The 17,683-nt window shown below is 36.2% G+C and overlaps 1 long non-coding RNA gene across 1 annotated transcript; it reads right to left on the bottom strand.

Annotated features, from left to right (window-relative positions):
* Nucleotides 1-435: 435 nt before the first annotated feature.
* On the bottom strand, nt 436-17,366 carry LOC145680898 (uncharacterized). Its single transcript, XR_014130693.1, has 3 exons — nt 17,283-17,366; nt 10,464-10,558; nt 436-1,372 (listed from the first exon to the last, which is right to left on the bottom strand). It is a non-coding gene; the product is annotated as an uncharacterized LOC145680898 (long non-coding RNA).
* Between the last annotated feature and the right edge of the window lie 317 nt (nt 17,367-17,683).

Below are 17,683 nucleotides of genomic sequence, written 5' to 3'. Positions count from 1 at the left end.
TTCACACTTTACACCCTTTTCATGCTAATTACTTTATTTCGAAAAACAGGTAAATATTTTTGGGGGTAACTTTTCTTAGCAGTTACAAGCCGCTTGAGTCATACCAACTGATAGATTTATAAACCCAGTTCTCTGCCGATATCATTGACCAGCTCACAAAATAGCATACGACCATTTTGTCAAAATTTAATATAATTATATGAATTTCACGGAAGTAATACGAGTTTGTATATATATATATATATATATATATATATATATATATATATATATAAAGCATAGTGAATGTGGTATTTGAATGATGCCGATCTTTCAATTCATAATATAGCAGACTACCTACAGCACAGATGCTGCAAATTATCTCGTGGATGAACAAAACAGTTATATTACTGGAAACTATGTACAATGCATCTTTGTTGATAACTACCCCGATGGTAAACATTAACTCTTGTTTCATATGCATACAAGCTAAACGACTCTCTTTTCATTATGAGCAACTTTCCTTGATTATCACCTAACAAAAACTAAATGTACAAAGCAGATCTATCAACCGTGTGCGGTTTCAACCATATATAAACAAGTCTTAAGTTGTTCGGATTACTTCTTACAAATAGTTACAAATATTTCGTAATCAATGTTCTTCTGTTGTGCATACAAGCTAAACGACTCTCACTTTGTGTAACTCTCCTTCAAAATTAGCACAAAAAAAAAAAAAAAAAAAAAACTAAATGCAAAAAACAGACTTATCACCATGCGGTTTCAACCATATATGAAGGGTAAGGGGGAAAAACAAGGAATGTCCATGTATGTGCTTTATCGGGTACTTTGTCCTATCTGTTGGTGGCTTTTGGTACTATTTGACTGTATATGCCACGTATGCGTAAATGTAGAAATGTCCATGTAAAAAGGAGCGAAAAATTTAATAACCCTATTCTTTGTATGCTGTTTTCAAATATTAAAACGCCGTTTTCTCGAAAATGCAGTTTTGTGATATTCCTTCTTTTTTTCCCTTACCCTTCATATGAACAGTCTTAAGTTTAGTTATAGGTCTTGTTTCATACGCATGCAAGCTAAACAACTCTCACTTCATTATGTGCAACTTTCCTTCAACATAGCACCCAACAAAAACTACAAACTCAAAACAGACTTATCACCACTTTTCGCCATCACTGTTCTTCCGTTGGAAACTGAGACTGTGCTACTGTGAGTGCCACCTCCAGATGAGGATGCTCTCTCATCCAGAGTAACTCGAATAGTGCTTCCGCTTTCCTCAAATGAAACTCGAGTAGCACTTCCACTCTCATCCATTGAAACTCGAGTGGTGTTTCTGCTCTCATCCAAGGAAACTGGAGTACTTCTGCTTCTGCCTTCTCTGAAATGAAAATTCAAAGAATTATGCATTTGCGCTATAACATTCGATTATCAACATGATATTAAGACGAGGGTCAATTTCTCACGTATTGACAAGGAAATATCTGAGGACCACGGATGGCAGTTTTATGTCTACATGTCTACAGAATAAATCACCTACGTTGTATTGCTTCCGATGATTTCAGTTTGCTTCCGATACTTGGTGCTCATTTTCCATTAAAAACGGTATCGTTTTGAAAATTTCGCAACTGTTTCATAAACTATTCTTCATGATACAATCATCAGAACAAATTTCGTTTCTCTAGCTCCAGCGCTTCAGCCTGTGCAGCTTTTTCATATACGTTTTCCCGCTATTTTGGATCGTGTTTTTAATGTAACCTATACCTAATGATCCACTTTCGGTGGTCATAAACTCAAGATTGCGAATTGTTTAATACTTTGTAATTTTCCGCAAACTACTGTTCATGATATACCATGATAGCTAATTCCGCTTCTCTAGCCTTAGTTGTTCGCGCTAGGCACTTTCTAATCGTATATTGACTGGCGGCCCTATTTCATCCAAGATGGCGACCTGGCCAAAATTCTCTTTTTCTCCATAACTTGCTCTTCAAGACACACCTTCGCACCAAATTTAGTTTAAGTCCAACAGTTCGGGCTGCGATTTTATATCACTGAATTGTGATTCAATGGCCATAAGACTTTGGAATCATCATACAACTGAAGGTAGCACATGGGACCCTCGAGATTCTTTGTTACCCCAATTTGTGATTTTAAATATACAAACGTTGTATGTCAAATTTTCGAAAGATAATATGACTTCCCTTGTAATTTTGGTTCATGATGATATGTATGTTGTACATTAAAATAATTTACTTTAATGCTAATTATTGCAGGAATTTTAGAACAAACACAATCAAAGAGTTGAATTGCTGCCTCACAAGACTCTAATTGTAAGGAGGACTATGAACTTCGGTACCCGATTTTTAAAAGTGATTCCTGATTTGGTGAATAATCGAGCAAGCAATTTTCTTAGCTTTTCATAAAACAACATAGCTTTCAGTTTTTAAAAACATCATGCTTTTTTTTTTGAACATTTTCGAAAACAACAATTTTTCTTAACGTTTCGTGAGGGACACTATTCGCTTTAAACATTTTTCATTTGTTGTATAGTCTTGGAGAGCATTACTTTATTTCTCTTTTTTTCAACTATAGCACCTATGTTTTTAGGGTGTTTTGGGATAATGTATATATCCCCGAATCTCCTAAAATGGTTGACAAAGTTGATGGTTGCAGACACTTTGTTTTATTACCACAAATACCAAAGCGGTCTTGAAAAATGATGAAATATATAAAGAAGTTCCTGAAAATTGAATGGCTCCTGTGATCTTCGACGTTTCGGAATTTGTAATCTTCGACTCCGTAATCCCAAGACGTTGGTCATAACTGCTCTAAATTTTTAAAACGTATTATCTGGGAAGTTGGAAAATGTGGCTTGGCCCTATATGCACCCGACGTCCTCTTCCGTTATAGAAAATGTACACCACGCAAACTGAATATTCTTTGTAAACATAATTGTTTTAACATAATTTTATTTCCACACATGGTTTAACAGAATACACCGTTGTTAGATTCAAAGGCGCATGAGAAAATGATTCAAATTAATAACAGATTGGTAACCCACTCATATATCCTCTCATGAGAAAATAGCTACCACATGATATGGAAAAGTAAGCAAATTCCTTCTATTGTGGCGAGCTAGCAAAGATACAAGGCAAAATAATATTAAAACAAAAACGAATTCATACCACTAAAAAACAAAAGCGAATAAAACTCACGAAGAAAGAACTAAAGCAACTAGCAGGAAACAGGAAACAAAGAACAGAGTGCATATGGCGGCGTGGTGTCTATGTAACGTCATTCTTGCAGCATTGACTAGACTTAATGTACGTAGTAGCATTTGTCTGAATCCAGATTTAAGGATGGTTTGTGATCATGAATAAAAGTTATTAAGTTGTTTATTGTTTTCCCTGAGCCTATTACAATAACCTGTTTTATATTACTTGGATTTTGTTTAGAATAAACATCAACAAAATGTTCAACAAGTCAAAGTAATAGGTCCGAAAAAAAATGTTACTATAATGAAACATTTTTATCTATAAATAGAAACATCCTTCATTTTGAATTCAGGCAGGCTACAAAGAAGGAACCTAGCTCAGTATTCCATCACATGTGGCCATCCATCAAAGATTCCACACGGGGATATTTTAATAAGCAACTTATCTTTCATTAATTACAACACACCAAAAGATGTTTTCGAGGGTCGAATGACTTCCATACATAGAGACAGCTATTAACTCACAAGTGGCAGCAGATATGTAGACTTTGCTTACAATTCCAGTGGTCTTTGATACCCCACATGACCCCATTCTTATTTATACTATGTTTGCAATTCAATATGGCGGCGTTTAAGATGGTGACATTGCACTGGAAGTGCCCTCAAACATAAGTTGTCTACCCCGATTTCCAATAGTTGTGTTGAATCTGCCCATATTTCCTTCATGACGGATCCAAACAGGTATTCTTCACATTTTATTGCCTACCTGATTTCAAAATGGTATGCATGTAGCAGCTCAATGGAATATTTGTGAAACGAATGACCACTACTGTCCTGCTTAGCAACTAGAACTTAATTTTAAAACAAAATTTCATAAAAATCCAACTCTCATGATTCGTGTACTTTCCTCGTAAGCAAACACACTACAAACATATAAAAATCAGCGCCATTACACCCTCCATGTGGTTAGAAAGTGCCTTCCCTGAAAATATGGATTTTCTTGCATTGGTTCAAACTTGCACGAGTATTTTTATTTTTTTCATTATTTGAAAAGAATACTAGGGACGATATGAAGATTGCACTGCTTTTGAAGTGACAACTACTTTCATTTCATAATGACTACTGAATTTTTAACTGTTTCTTAGTGCTACTTTAAGAAAAAAAATCGCTGAATAACCGAAGCACATGCTTCAACTGATGAGTAATCATGGAACAAAAGTTATTTGTTACCATCAAAAGTGCTCTTTACACCCGTGTGCACCAACGCAGTTTAAACGAGCGTTCACTTAAACGCATTCAACATTAAACTTTCAACTTTAAACGTGGCTGCCAGACTTTCGTTGCACCGTTGAAAATGGAAGTTCAGTAAACTTCGTTTAAGTAAACTTCGGTCAATTTGTAAAATTGAGTCAGATTGCTTGTCGTCTTTCGTCTCTAACCTTCTTTTAACGAAGTAACAAATGAAGAAATCATACCGCGTGCCGGGGTTTTCGACTTTCGAGATTGCGTGCATCTCGACTGAATATAACATCAAAGAATAGACTAATAAATTCTACCTGTAATAAAATAAATGAGTGATACCTGGTGTTGCAATATTGGTAGTAGATTTTAGATTAGATTGTAGCGTGTAGTTTTACGATACTCACCCATAGTTAAGTAGTAGTAGGAAAGGGTTAGAAGTCCCGCAGGGGTTTGTTGGGTTTTGTTCTCGGTGCACTTTTACTATACGGATACACAGATTGTAAAAAAATAAAAAAAAAAAAATATGGGCAAGTCTTTAGTTTGATCATTTTATGTCCAGAACAGAACCCAACTTAACCCCTACGGGGATTCTAACCCGTTCCTACTACTACTACTACTACTGATACTATGGATACGTAGAGTAAAACTGCACGCTGTTCTCGACATAAAATGAACAAATTAAAGACTTCTGCATTTTTTCCATATATTTCACAATATGTGGATCCGTATAGTAAAATTGCACTATTAAGATTACACTAAACTTATAAGAAAGAACAAATTTAATGTGGATCTATGTGGACCAGTGATGATTTCAGGATTTGACCGGGGCAATTTCTCCCCGAGAACCATGAAATTTCATCGGGACCTATGCTCAATGCGGATTCCCAGTATTTTCATTACTAATACATTTCATCCCCCAGTATACTAAAATTCGCCACCAGTAGAAAAAAAAAAAAAAAAAAAAAAGCTTGTGGAATCCACTGATGGAGAAAATTGATTCAACAACATATTTCATCATCAAAATGTTATTCTAATGTCTTTTACATCCTTTTCCTTGTTGGCATTTGCCTACAATTCCCAGTTAGCATAGGTAAAGTTGAGGAACACTACCATTTATTCTTTCCACTTATAATCTAACGTCTTCTGCATTCTTAGTTTCTCACCTGTCCACCAGCTGCATACACATTTATAATATGCTTGCAAACTTATATGTTATAGATACAATAAGTGCAAAAACCACGGAGTTTGTATTCATTCCAACTCCAAGCAGGGCACAATTTGAAGGATCGCTCGTGATTTTGTCCGAGAAAGCAGGCACATTAGCGATGGTGGTGTGTGAATAAGGAAAAGAAAAGTGTGGAAAATATCAGCCTCCTGTTTTTCGGCGCAATTTCTCAAAATACATTCGTTACACGTGTAAGTAACATGTAATTATAGAAACAGCATTAAAATGTATGGTTCATAATTATACAATTATAGTGCATAACTAGATTGTAGTTATCACCTACTACAGATTGGTACGTATTTTTGGATCTGATTTGTTCATTACTCGAGCAGACGGTTCTACCAAATTTTGACACGTTCTTACATTTTCAGATTAGGTTAGAGCTTTCGTTTAGCAGAGCATGCACTAAATGAAGAGCTCCATTACTGCTTGCGGATTGATTTCAGGATGGCTCAGTATCATATAAATCAAGTGTGGACGTACAGCATAAAAACTACTGTGTATAAAACACGAACCAACTTGTGCTACGTGGCCACCAAAAAGCACGAATGCTATCTAACAGAGTTAGAGTAGGAGTGCAGTAGGGAGGCCCGAACGATAGCGATCGGTTGCGTACATAGGGAGCAGGCACGTCAACAACCGGGTATACGTATAAACGAGGACAGTGAAAGAGCACACTTACACATACAATAATTTCTTTACCACTAATAATTCATTTCAATATGCTGTGATAGATGGTAATTACTTATATTCACACTTATTCCTTCATGAAAAATATTTCACGTCGTATTTTACCTATGAAATTTCTATTTGGTAGAACCATCTGCTTGAGTTCACTCTTAATTTGCTTACAGGTATACGCACCTCGACTATAGCCCTCCAGCTTCACCTTCGAACCGTAATAGGTTAAAAAATAGCTTGTTACGAGCAGCTTCCAAAGTTTGGTGCGTAATTTTGAGACGTGTGGCTTTTATTATATGAAGCTAAGTTTCTATGTGTCTTATACAATTGTACGCACAAGTTAATAGAATTGTTTAGAAAATTGTTTAGAAAATACATTGTCGAAAATTCTATGAGCTGATTGAAAAAAAAAGTATATGTGGTTTATTTCTAGTGGGTTCTCTATTGTAAAGCTACTGCCTCGCAGGTTTTCTATGTACATATCCTCCTCATTTCTTTTTGCGAGTTAAGACTTTCCCTGAAAATTAAAAAAGAACTGAATTCCTAATCTATACCGTTTATTTTATTTATTTTTTTCTTTTGTATTTCAAGAACGAACTTCAGAACATTTATTTCATTTTATTGATACGACATACATTGTATCTAGGACATACATTGTACTTGGGTCAAAGAAGTTTAAATCCCCAAATTCGGCCGTTCAAACTAAAACCAAGTTTATCCACCACCGTGTGCACCAATGAAGTTCAATTGTTGAACGAGGATAGCCAAGTTCAGTGAAAATGTCTGTTGCACCACCAACGTTCAAAGTTATGTCTCGGTCAAATGGTGGATGAACTTGGTTTTAGCTTGAACGGCCGAATTTGGGGGTTTAAACTTCGTTGATCCAAATCAGTCTGTTTACATTCAATAATGTCTTTGTATTTCCCACTAATAAAATTACAATTCTCGTGATCGGAGAAATTTTCTGCTCGTGGTTTCATTATTTTTTCCTTGATGTAATGTATATAAATAAAATGAAATAAATGTTCTGAAGTTTTAGGAATACAGTTCTTTTTAATTTTCAGGTAAACTCTGTTAACTAGCAGAAAGAAATAAGGAGGATATCTAGCTAGAAAACCTGCGAGGCTGTAGCTTTACAATAGAGAACCCACTAGAAATAAACTACTATAAGTGTTTTTTTTTTTTTATTTTTTGCTCCCTATGGACGCAATCGCTTGGGGCTCCCTACTGCGCTCCTACTCTAACTAGGTTAGATAGCATTCGTGCTTTTTAGTGGCCACCTAGCATAACTTGGTTTGTGTTTTATACACAGTAGTTTTTATGCTATACGTCCACACTTTATTTATACGTTACTGAGCCATCCTAAAGTAATGGCGCTCTTCATTTAATGCATGCTCTGGTAAAACAAAGCTCTAATCTAACCTGGAAATGGATTAAAAAAAAAAAAAGAAAGCGTCGAAATTTGCTAGAACCATATGCTGGAGTGATGAGCAAATTAGCACAAAAAATACCTACCAATTTGTAGTAGATCACTACAAACTAGTTTTGCATTATAATTGCATAATTATGAACAATACATTTTAACGCTGTTTCTATAATCAGATTACTTACATGTGTAACGAATGTATTTTGACAAATTGCACCGCAAAACAGGAGGGTGATATTTTAAACAGTGGTATTTTCTTACGCACACACCACCATCGCTAATGTGCCTGCTTTCGCGGAGAAAATCACGAGCAATCCCTCAAATTGTGCCCTGCTTCGAATCGGAATAGATACAAACTTCGGTTGTTTTGGCCATTTAGCACAGACTCGTGCGTGGTTTTTGCGCTTGTTGTATTTATAATATATAAGTTTGCAAACATATTATAAATGTGTGCGTAGCTGGTGGACAGGTGAGAAACTAAAAATGCAGAAGTCGTTAGCTCATAAATGGAAAGAATAAATGGTAGAGCTCCTCAACTGTACCTACGCTAACTAGGAATTGTAGGCAAACACCAACAGGGAAAAGAATGTTAAAGGCATTAGAATAACATTTTCACGATGAAATATGAATAACTGTTGAATCAATTTTCCCCAACAGTGGATTCCAGAAGTTTTTTTTTGTTTTGTTTTTCATTTTTTTTTTCTAGTGGTGGCGAATTTTAATATACTGGGGATGAAATGTACTAGGAATCCACATTGAGGATGATAGGATGGTCAATGTTCCGTTAAGGGGGTCCAAAACTACACTGGACCCCCTTAAGCTAACCAGACCTAAGCTAATCTACCCAAACCTAATATAACGCTATATTATGTAATCAAACGAAAATCAATAGGAAGAAGTGGTGTCAAAGACACTGGACCCCCTTAATGGAACATTGAACTATAGGATATGGTCATGAGGGAATTTCATGGTTCTCGCGGAGAAGTTCCCCCCGGTCAATTCATGAAATCACCACTGGTCCATATAGATTCACATTATATTTGTTCTTTGTTATAAGTTTAGTGTAATCTTTATGGTGCAGTGTTACTATAGGGGCTACGGATCCACAGATTGTAAAATATATGGAAAAAATTGCAGACGTCTTTAATTTGTCCGTTTTATGTCGAGAAGAACGTGCAGTTTTACTATACGTATCCATAGTATAAGTAGTAGGAAAAAGTCAGAAGCCCCGCAGGGGTTAGTTGGGTTCAGTTCTCGACATAAAATGGACGTTTAAACGTACAGTAAAACTGCACGGAGAACAGAACCCAAGAAACCCCTGTGGACCTCTAACCCTTTCCTACTACTACTAGCACTACTACTTATACTATGGATTCGTATAGTAAAACTACACGATACAATCTAATCTAAAATCTACTACCAATATTGCAACACCAAGTATTACTCGCTTATTTTATTAAAGGTATAATTTATTAGTCCATTCTTTGATTATGTTCAGTCGAGATGCACACGATCTAGAGAGTCGAGAACTCCGGCACGCAGTATGCTTTCTTCATTTGTTACTTTGTTAAACGAAGGTTAGAGACAAAAGATGACAACCAATCAGAGTCGATTTTACAAATTGACCGAAGTTTACTTAAACGAGGTTTACTTAACTTCGATTTCCAATTGTGCAACGAAGATCCGGGAACCACGTTTAAACTTGAAAGTTCAACTCCTTCAGTGTGGGTGGCGAGTTAACTCGTGTCTTCAAAACACACCTGCTGTGCGGATGGCGTATATATACGCTTTCATCTTGCTTTGGTTACTTTGTATTGCGTATGGCGAATATACTTGCCCATAGTATGAGTAATGTTATCCCGACAATATTTAGCGAGTTTGCGCTCAGCTGGTTTCAATTGTTGCTTAATTAAAAGAAGAAGAAGAAGAAGAAAGAAATTAAAATAGAGTTTGTGCTTCGTCAAATAGTTTTCATTCTTTGTTTTGTTTGAGAGCAGACAGCACAGTAATGGCTTCAAAACGATATTTCAACGATGCTGACATCGAGGAAGAGTTATTAATTAGTGATTCTGATGTAAGTAATTCTGAAACAGATTTAGAATCAACATCCAAAGTTCTCGAAAAAAACTACACTTTTTACAGCGGTTCGCATCTGAAAATTACGCACTGAAGAGGTTGAACGCGTTTAAGTGAAAGCTCGTTTAAACTTCGTTGGTGCACACGGCCGTTACAGCCGTGTGCACCAACGAAGTTCAACTGTTGAACGAGGGTCATAACCAAGCTCGGTGTAAATGTCTGTGGCACCAACAACGTTCATGGTTAAGTCTCGCAGCCGTGTGCACCAACGAAGTTTAAACGAGTTCACCTAAACGCGTTCAAAACTAAACTTTCAAGTTTAAACGTGGTTCCCGGACTTTTGTTGCACCATAGAAAATCGAAGTTCAGTAAACCTCGTTTAAGTAAACTTCGATCAATTTGTAAAATCGACTCTGATTGGTTTTCATCTTTTGTCTCTAACCTTCGTTTAACAAAGTGACAAATGAAGAAAGCATACGGCGTGCCGGGGTTTTCGACTTTCGAGATTGTGTGCATCTCGAGTGAACACAACATCAAACAATGAACTAATAAATTATACCTGTAATGAAATAACCAAGTGATACTTGAACGTAAAACTGCTTACTCACCGTCGAGTTAACCTCGTTTTAGCTTGATTCACAAATCCTTGTATATTTCTTTATTGAATCTTGGGTTGTGTTGGGATGTGATTTCATAACAGCATCTGCATTGAAAAAGAATATTTTTGATCAAAATATTAAACATCAAATGGTTTATTCTAATTTTTACACACTTTATTTGAACATAGTGGTTGCCTTGTCCGACACTTTTCACATACCACAGCAGTCGTCAAATGCAAAGAGTCTAGCCGGATAAGAAGACCAAAGTGAGCATTACTAGGATTGCTTTGATATTCAACACCAAAAAAACCTTCATATCAAAAGATGACTCAACTTCGGTCACTTTCAGATTTCGAATTGTAAAAAAATTGAAAAAAAAAAGTTTTTTTTTCTCCTAGACTCGTCACTTGTAGTGCTTCGCACACTGCAACATTTCAACAACAGTATCCTCTATAAAATATCTTGCGTTCCAAAGTAAACGTACAACAAAGTGCAATAGGTTATATGTTATAAAATGCATTCATTAAAACAAACCACGAGAAATAGACCTATTTTTAGTTTTAAAAGGCCTCGATTGAGCAGTTTGCCTCATTACACTTGAATGGGGAGAAACTAAAAGTATTTAATCTGAAACGAAAAGCATTGATTATTATAAGCTTCTTTTATCCCCCTTTTCTGATTGTGTGGTAGGATTCTCTCAGGGTATCAAACCTAAAAACATTACATTTACCATTAAAAACTGAAGAAAATGTTTATATTATGGCCCATGGTGTGCATTACGAAAACCTCCAAATTCAAGTTCTCAAAGAAAATTCTAAACATTTGGAACGTATGGTGCAATTTAATATATTCTGGTCCGTTTCCTTTATGAGAATTCCGCAATTTATTTTTACAATATAAACACATATGACGTTTAAGGTTTATTGTGCGAAGTCGTATAAAATTATCATTATGTACTTAACTAAAAACTAATTCGATATTACCTTTTTTTTTTTTTTAAAAAAAAAAAAGTAAAAGTCTATGTGACACGACACAAATCCGCGCATTTTAAAATTCCAATACTTAATATTTATAACGAATATGTATTGCAAGTATTGAAACAAGTTTCCACACTATAAATTTAATTCAAACTACTAGCACTTTTATGGATACCGCATTTTCATACACCTTATATTAAAATATATGTAACTAGTACTAACCGTGGATTATTTTGTATAATTCAGTGTTTTTAAACCAGGGTTTGAAAAAACCCGGCCTTTTTTGAAAAAGCCCAACACACCTGGGCCCATATGGGTTTTTTCGGGTTTAATCGGTTTTTTCGAAATATTTCAATGTCTTTGGGATGAAAGTGTTAAAATGTGATTTATATTTCAAGATTGTCATTGTCACAACTTGCAGCAATTTTCTACTCACTGCCGTTTTGAACAAAGGGCCGCCATTTTGAAATTTTACATTCAATCGCCGAGAAAATCTATACAGCAAATTTAGCATATCTTCTGCTTCCACCGTCAAAATTTCAACGTAAAAGACTGAAAATTGCGCTTCGTAGCGTAGATACTCTCTGTTTTGAAAAAATGGCCGCCATTTTGACATTTTACGTTGGTATGCCGCCAAAATCTATACGGGAAATTTAGAGTGTCTCGTGCGTGTACTCTGAAAATTTTAACTTGAAAGTCCGAAAGTTGTACCCTGTAGTGTGTGTGGTAGAGGCAGACAAAGGAATTGAGTTGATTTTGTGTTTAACGTCCCTTTCAGCAGCGAGGCTATGTGAGACGGGACCTACTGATTAAAGTGGAATCCGAACCACATGAGCTCCCTCCGGGAAGCAAACCCAGGTCACCCACGCCGAAGATGCGTACACTAACGGCTTAGCCATGAAGGACCTCGGCAGAGAAATGAACAAATGTAGATCAAGTCATCCAGAAGCCTGACTGACGTTCGCCAAATATGAATACCAAAAGGGGTCTATTAATTTAAAACAAAGATACAATTCCTGTTGTATGAAATAAATAAATGTTTCAAAATTTCTTACATGAAATTAACATCTTACAGCGTAATTTTCTCTATGAGAATACGGGACACCTCAGATCCCCCCCTTCAACTTTCCAACACAATGAATTGAACAATAGTCTGCTTATGAACAAAAGTGTAATAGGCCACGGTAGCTAAGTGGTAGAGTATTCACTCTGGTGCATGGGGTCCCTAGTTCGATCCCAGCTAGCGCCAAGTGAACTTTATGGTGGACAAACACCTTGTGCGTGAGTTTTCTCGGGATTCTCACGTTTCCTCCCACTTTCTTCATTCCGTCATTTTATTCATTTCTCATCATCACCGTCACCTTGAGCATAGCTGGCATAACCGTGAGACTGAAAGTAAAAGATTTCATTTTATTTAATTTAATTTTTTTTTTTTTCAAGAATATAATTGGCGAAAGTTCACTATCCAGCAGCTGCTTTGCTCTCTTCGTACCCTGCAATTAATTGTATAGACTAAAGATGCCTAAAAAACTTAAGATGCGCTGTAAAAATGCTTTACAGGAAAACAATATGCAAATTATTTAAATCAGTGGTACAATCTACCTTCAATATTCTTCGCGCGTTTAGCAATACTTATTAACATGGTTGTATTTGCCAAAATTACGTTCGTCAGTTTAATCTGATGAAAAGCTTATATTTCTCCCTGTGTCGTGTCTAATTGTCAGGACCAGATTTACATTTTTCTAAGACCTGGACCAAAGCACAATTCTGTGCCCCTAGCCTCTGAAAAAGATTATAATTCTTGTTAACTTATCTAATGTGTTGCTGGAGAAAAGGTCAGCCATCTTCCCTGTATTTGTAAATGTAGAAACAGTCATTTTTTTTTTTTTTTTTAATGTTTCCGAGAGTATCCGAGTTTTTATGAAGTTCAATGGAAAAGTAGCATTGCAAATTTTGCTCGCTATCAAGTCGAACAGGGTGGTGTAATAACTTCCTCGAAACTGTTACATGCAACAGCGTACTGTTCATTTACTAATTACAGGATTCCCAGCCAATGTCAGAATTGTTTGTTTTTCACTTTTCGAATAAGCTGATATTGATAGCAGAAATGTAACGGAGTTAAAATACGGGACATTTCCCAGTCCCGATTAAATTTACGGGGACGCGGGACACTCTGGGCCCAAAAACGGGGCTGTTCCGTTTTTTGCGGGACGTATGGCAGGCTTAAGAGTAAAATAAATAGTTTTATTGTTGAAGTATTCATTTCCGATCCTTCTGTGTTTAATTCGGGAATTTCCTGAGCACTTCTTTCACGGCGTGTACATCAAAACTTACACTAGTACGGAAATTTGAACTCAGCACTTGAAATAGTAAGCGTTACATAGTCTTCGGAACCCTGAGCATTAAACTTCTTAAATTTGACAAGAATTTTTACGCTATTGCTGGTGTTGATTCTACAGAATGCTTATTTGAAGAGTAGCAACAAATGACTGAACTAAACTGTTATTGTTCCACCAAATTTTAGTTGAAAAACACTTGTTTTACATCAAAGGTAAGAAATAATACTAATAGTTTTGCTAATGTATTTACATATGTACTATTAGTACCAGCACCTATCACATTAAAAACGTCAAACGTATGAGTGATAACGTCCCTCGGTGTCGCCGAGTCGACGAGCACACTATTCAAAGTAAATATTTTCTAAAGTACAAAATTGCTTATTTTACTTCAAAAGGCTATAAGCATAATCCATACATTAAATTGTTCTATAACTATCTCAAGCTAAGGTGAGTTTTTTTTTAACTCGTTTAGCGCATTCAGAGCTTTAGAAAGGTCTTATGTTGAATGTTGTTGTATACCTTAATGTGAAAGCCTCTAATTCGCCCAAGGAAAGTCTAAAATTTGATAAAAATCACTTACAATGTGATCACCTTAGTTGTACCAATAATATACTAACAAATAGGTCAAAAACCCAGGTGGGTTTTAAAGGTTTTTTTTTTCAAGTGGCCCCACTTGGGCAAACCCTGTTTTAAACGATTCTGTTTTTATTTCTTTAAATAAAACCATCCTACCCAAAAGTGAACAGATGAAAAAGAAAGAAAGTAACACAAAATTAATCGCAGCACAGAAGTACATGATGCTACAGTACATGAAGACCATGTTTCACAGGTTACGAGAGGAAGAAAACACTCAAATCGTCCTGATTGACGTTCCGGATTAAGAGCTATGGAGCCCAGAAAAATTTTCCTGCCAGTTTAAATGCATTGGAAAGCTATATGAATTGTTCCTGACGTGCAATCCAGTCTTCAAACTGTTCGATTTACGTGAGACGACGTTATAAAGAGCAACAAGAAGAAAATGAGACAAAAATTGTCAGGATAAAGCCATTCGTGAAACTGGTTATAACTTCGTTGCAGTTTCTTTTGTGCTATTAATATACTGCTTGTTTTTAATTGATTTCGGATACACTAAGCCGTTAACTTAAAAATGATTTATTTTCTATGCATTATGGCTATTTGCGGGATTATTTTAAAACAAATTTCTGCTAAGAACGATGTAGCTACAAGTTTTTAACGCAGTCGATATATTGTTTACAGAGAATTCATTGTTTTAAGAAATTAATTGCAATGCTATTGAATATATTTTATCTAATTACGCCATTAGCTCGAAAATTATTAGAATCGGACTTCCTGTTACGCCGCTGTCTTGAATCCAAAAGGGCCGGAAAACATTAAATAAGAATGCATAGACTAACCGCTGGAGTGGATAACGTAACATTTCGAAAATGTCAAAAATCAACATATTGAATCAATATCGTGATTTGAATTTGATTTGGATGTATCATATAAAATCGAACTATGGAATTTTCAAAAAGTCACCATCTTGATTTTAATATCAAGCCAGCCTTAACACCAATTTCCAAGTGTAAGTACGTTTCTTGCTGTTATCTTTAGTAAGCTCTTAAAGTTTCAAACAGGTAAACAATACTTCAACCACAACATCGATCTTCCACTGGAAAAAAGAGCTCGTAGCAGCTATACAAATAATTTTGTTGATCGAATTTTGAATACGAAGTTACGGAAAACAGTGCGCACAGAGGGCTACAGTTAATGATATATTTTAGACTACACTCTTGTAAACCACCAATGTTTTGTAGTTGCTGTGGCATACGCCTATGACGACATTTACTGGTGATGGAACTTAAGGAGACCCCTGGGGAATTCGCAAAGAGTGTAAGAATATTCAATATGATACGATATTTTTTAGATTCGAAACAAGAAACAATACAAATTTGAACTTTAGTACGTTCGAGAGCGAGCAAAATTTATAACCATCAGATATATAATTATTGAACTTTGGTTTCCAACGTTACCTCCCCCGTGACTTTTAAATACGCCGCGGTGGCTCAGTCGTAGAATGTTCACCTCTGGTGCGTGGGGTAACTGGTTCCATCCCAGCTTGCGCCAAGTGAGCTTCGTGATGAACAAACACCGTGTGCGTGGGTTTTCTCGAAGTTCTTTCGTTTCATCTTACTATCTTCATTCCACCATTTCATTCATCATCATCACAGTCTCATTTAGCCTACAAGGCATAACCACAGGACGTAAAACTAAGTACTTGATTTGATTTTAAATATCCCCCGGATTTGTTTTTCTGAAATACTGCCTACCCACCATCACGCATCATCAACATTTAGGCCTTTCAAACACTCTATTTCACCTAAAGGCCTTGTATTACACTTTTGATGGATAAGATGGAAGTGCTTTTCGATGGCTAAAATAACTGAAAAAACAGAAATGAAATCTTTAAGTTTTACGTCCCACGTTTATGCCGGTTAGGCTAAACGAGAGGGTGATGAGAGATGAGTGAAATGGTGGAACGAAGAATGTGAGAGGAAACGGGAGAACCCCGAGAAAACCCACCAGCACCACAGTCCACACGGCGCGAGCTGGATCGAACAAGGGACCCCAAGAACCAGAGGTGAACACTCTACCACTGAGCCACCGCGTCACTCGATAAAATAACTGAGTGCATATGAAAGATGACTCTATTACACGTAATTTTCCACAGGCGCGGCGGTGTTCTTCTGCACAGTGTACAGAAGCTGTATATTATGTTTATATGTGGAGCGTTACTAGTATGACATCATGACAAGTTCTATTCAAATTCGTATCTTTGCCAAAACCCATTTAGGTTTACTACCCTCGCTTACGCGTATACCCATGATCATTGACGCGCCCACTTCCTACGGACGTACCTCGCGCAGGCACACCAGCATTGCACCGCCCTGGCTCGGTTACGTACCACTCGTGCTTTTTGTGGTCATTTAGGACAGGCTGGTTGTGTTTTTGGACTGTAGTTCTTATGTCATACACCACGAAGGCGTATTTATATGGAAATCGAAAAAGAATCGTAACTTTTCAACAATTACTTCTGGTGGCCTCCTTGAATTTTATCTATTTATAGTGTGATATTTTCACATATAACCTAGCGAAATCTTTTAGGAGACAATATGAAGGAAATCAATGAAAGTATCAATTTTTCAACATGTATTTCGTGTGGTGCGCCAAAAGTAAACCTGCACGTCACTTTGTGCATTAAATCATTGTTTTCACATCATGTTAAGTTCTTCACACAGAAATTAATCAATTCTACTTGTAAATGTTCTAAAGGTAAGTAAAATAAAGAGTAAAATATTTGCATCCAATAAACCTCTCGTGCTATCAGATGGAAAGGTCCGACTCGATTCACTAGCAAGCGCTACACGAACATCGTATAATTCACATTTACTCCTGTAACATTTTTAATTTATACAAAATAAAAGAATATTTAACTATTACTGTGCACTTACAATTTGTATAGCACTCACACGCCACAACACATAAAGAAAACAAACATTATGACGTCTCTTTCGTGAAACTGCCAAGCGCAGTGAATTGTGGGTAGGTAGCTTGAAGACAACTTACCACAAGTTTGTAGTCGCAAATTGTTGAAACTACATCTGTATATAATTTGCTGAATGAAATTTGCTATAACATAAAACTTGAAAATAATATTTAATTTGCTAAGACATTTACCGCCTTATGCAGAGTCATTTTGATGTTTGATTAGCGTCATACTAAATGCCTGACTACTGCAGGAAACATATGTTAGTCGAACTTTTTAATATGGTACTAATCACGCTTCAAAATGACTCTGCATAAGGCCCTCAAAGTTTGAATTGAAACTGTCAAGCGTACTAGATAGGTGGAA

The sequence above is a fragment of the Thermobia domestica genome, chromosome 3 (assembly GCF_964235325.1).
Source record: "Thermobia domestica chromosome 3, izTheDome1.hap1.1, whole genome shotgun sequence".
Classification (NCBI taxonomy): domain Eukaryota; kingdom Metazoa; phylum Arthropoda; class Insecta; order Zygentoma; family Lepismatidae; genus Thermobia; species Thermobia domestica.
This window is presented reverse-complemented; position numbering and strand designations above follow the sequence as displayed.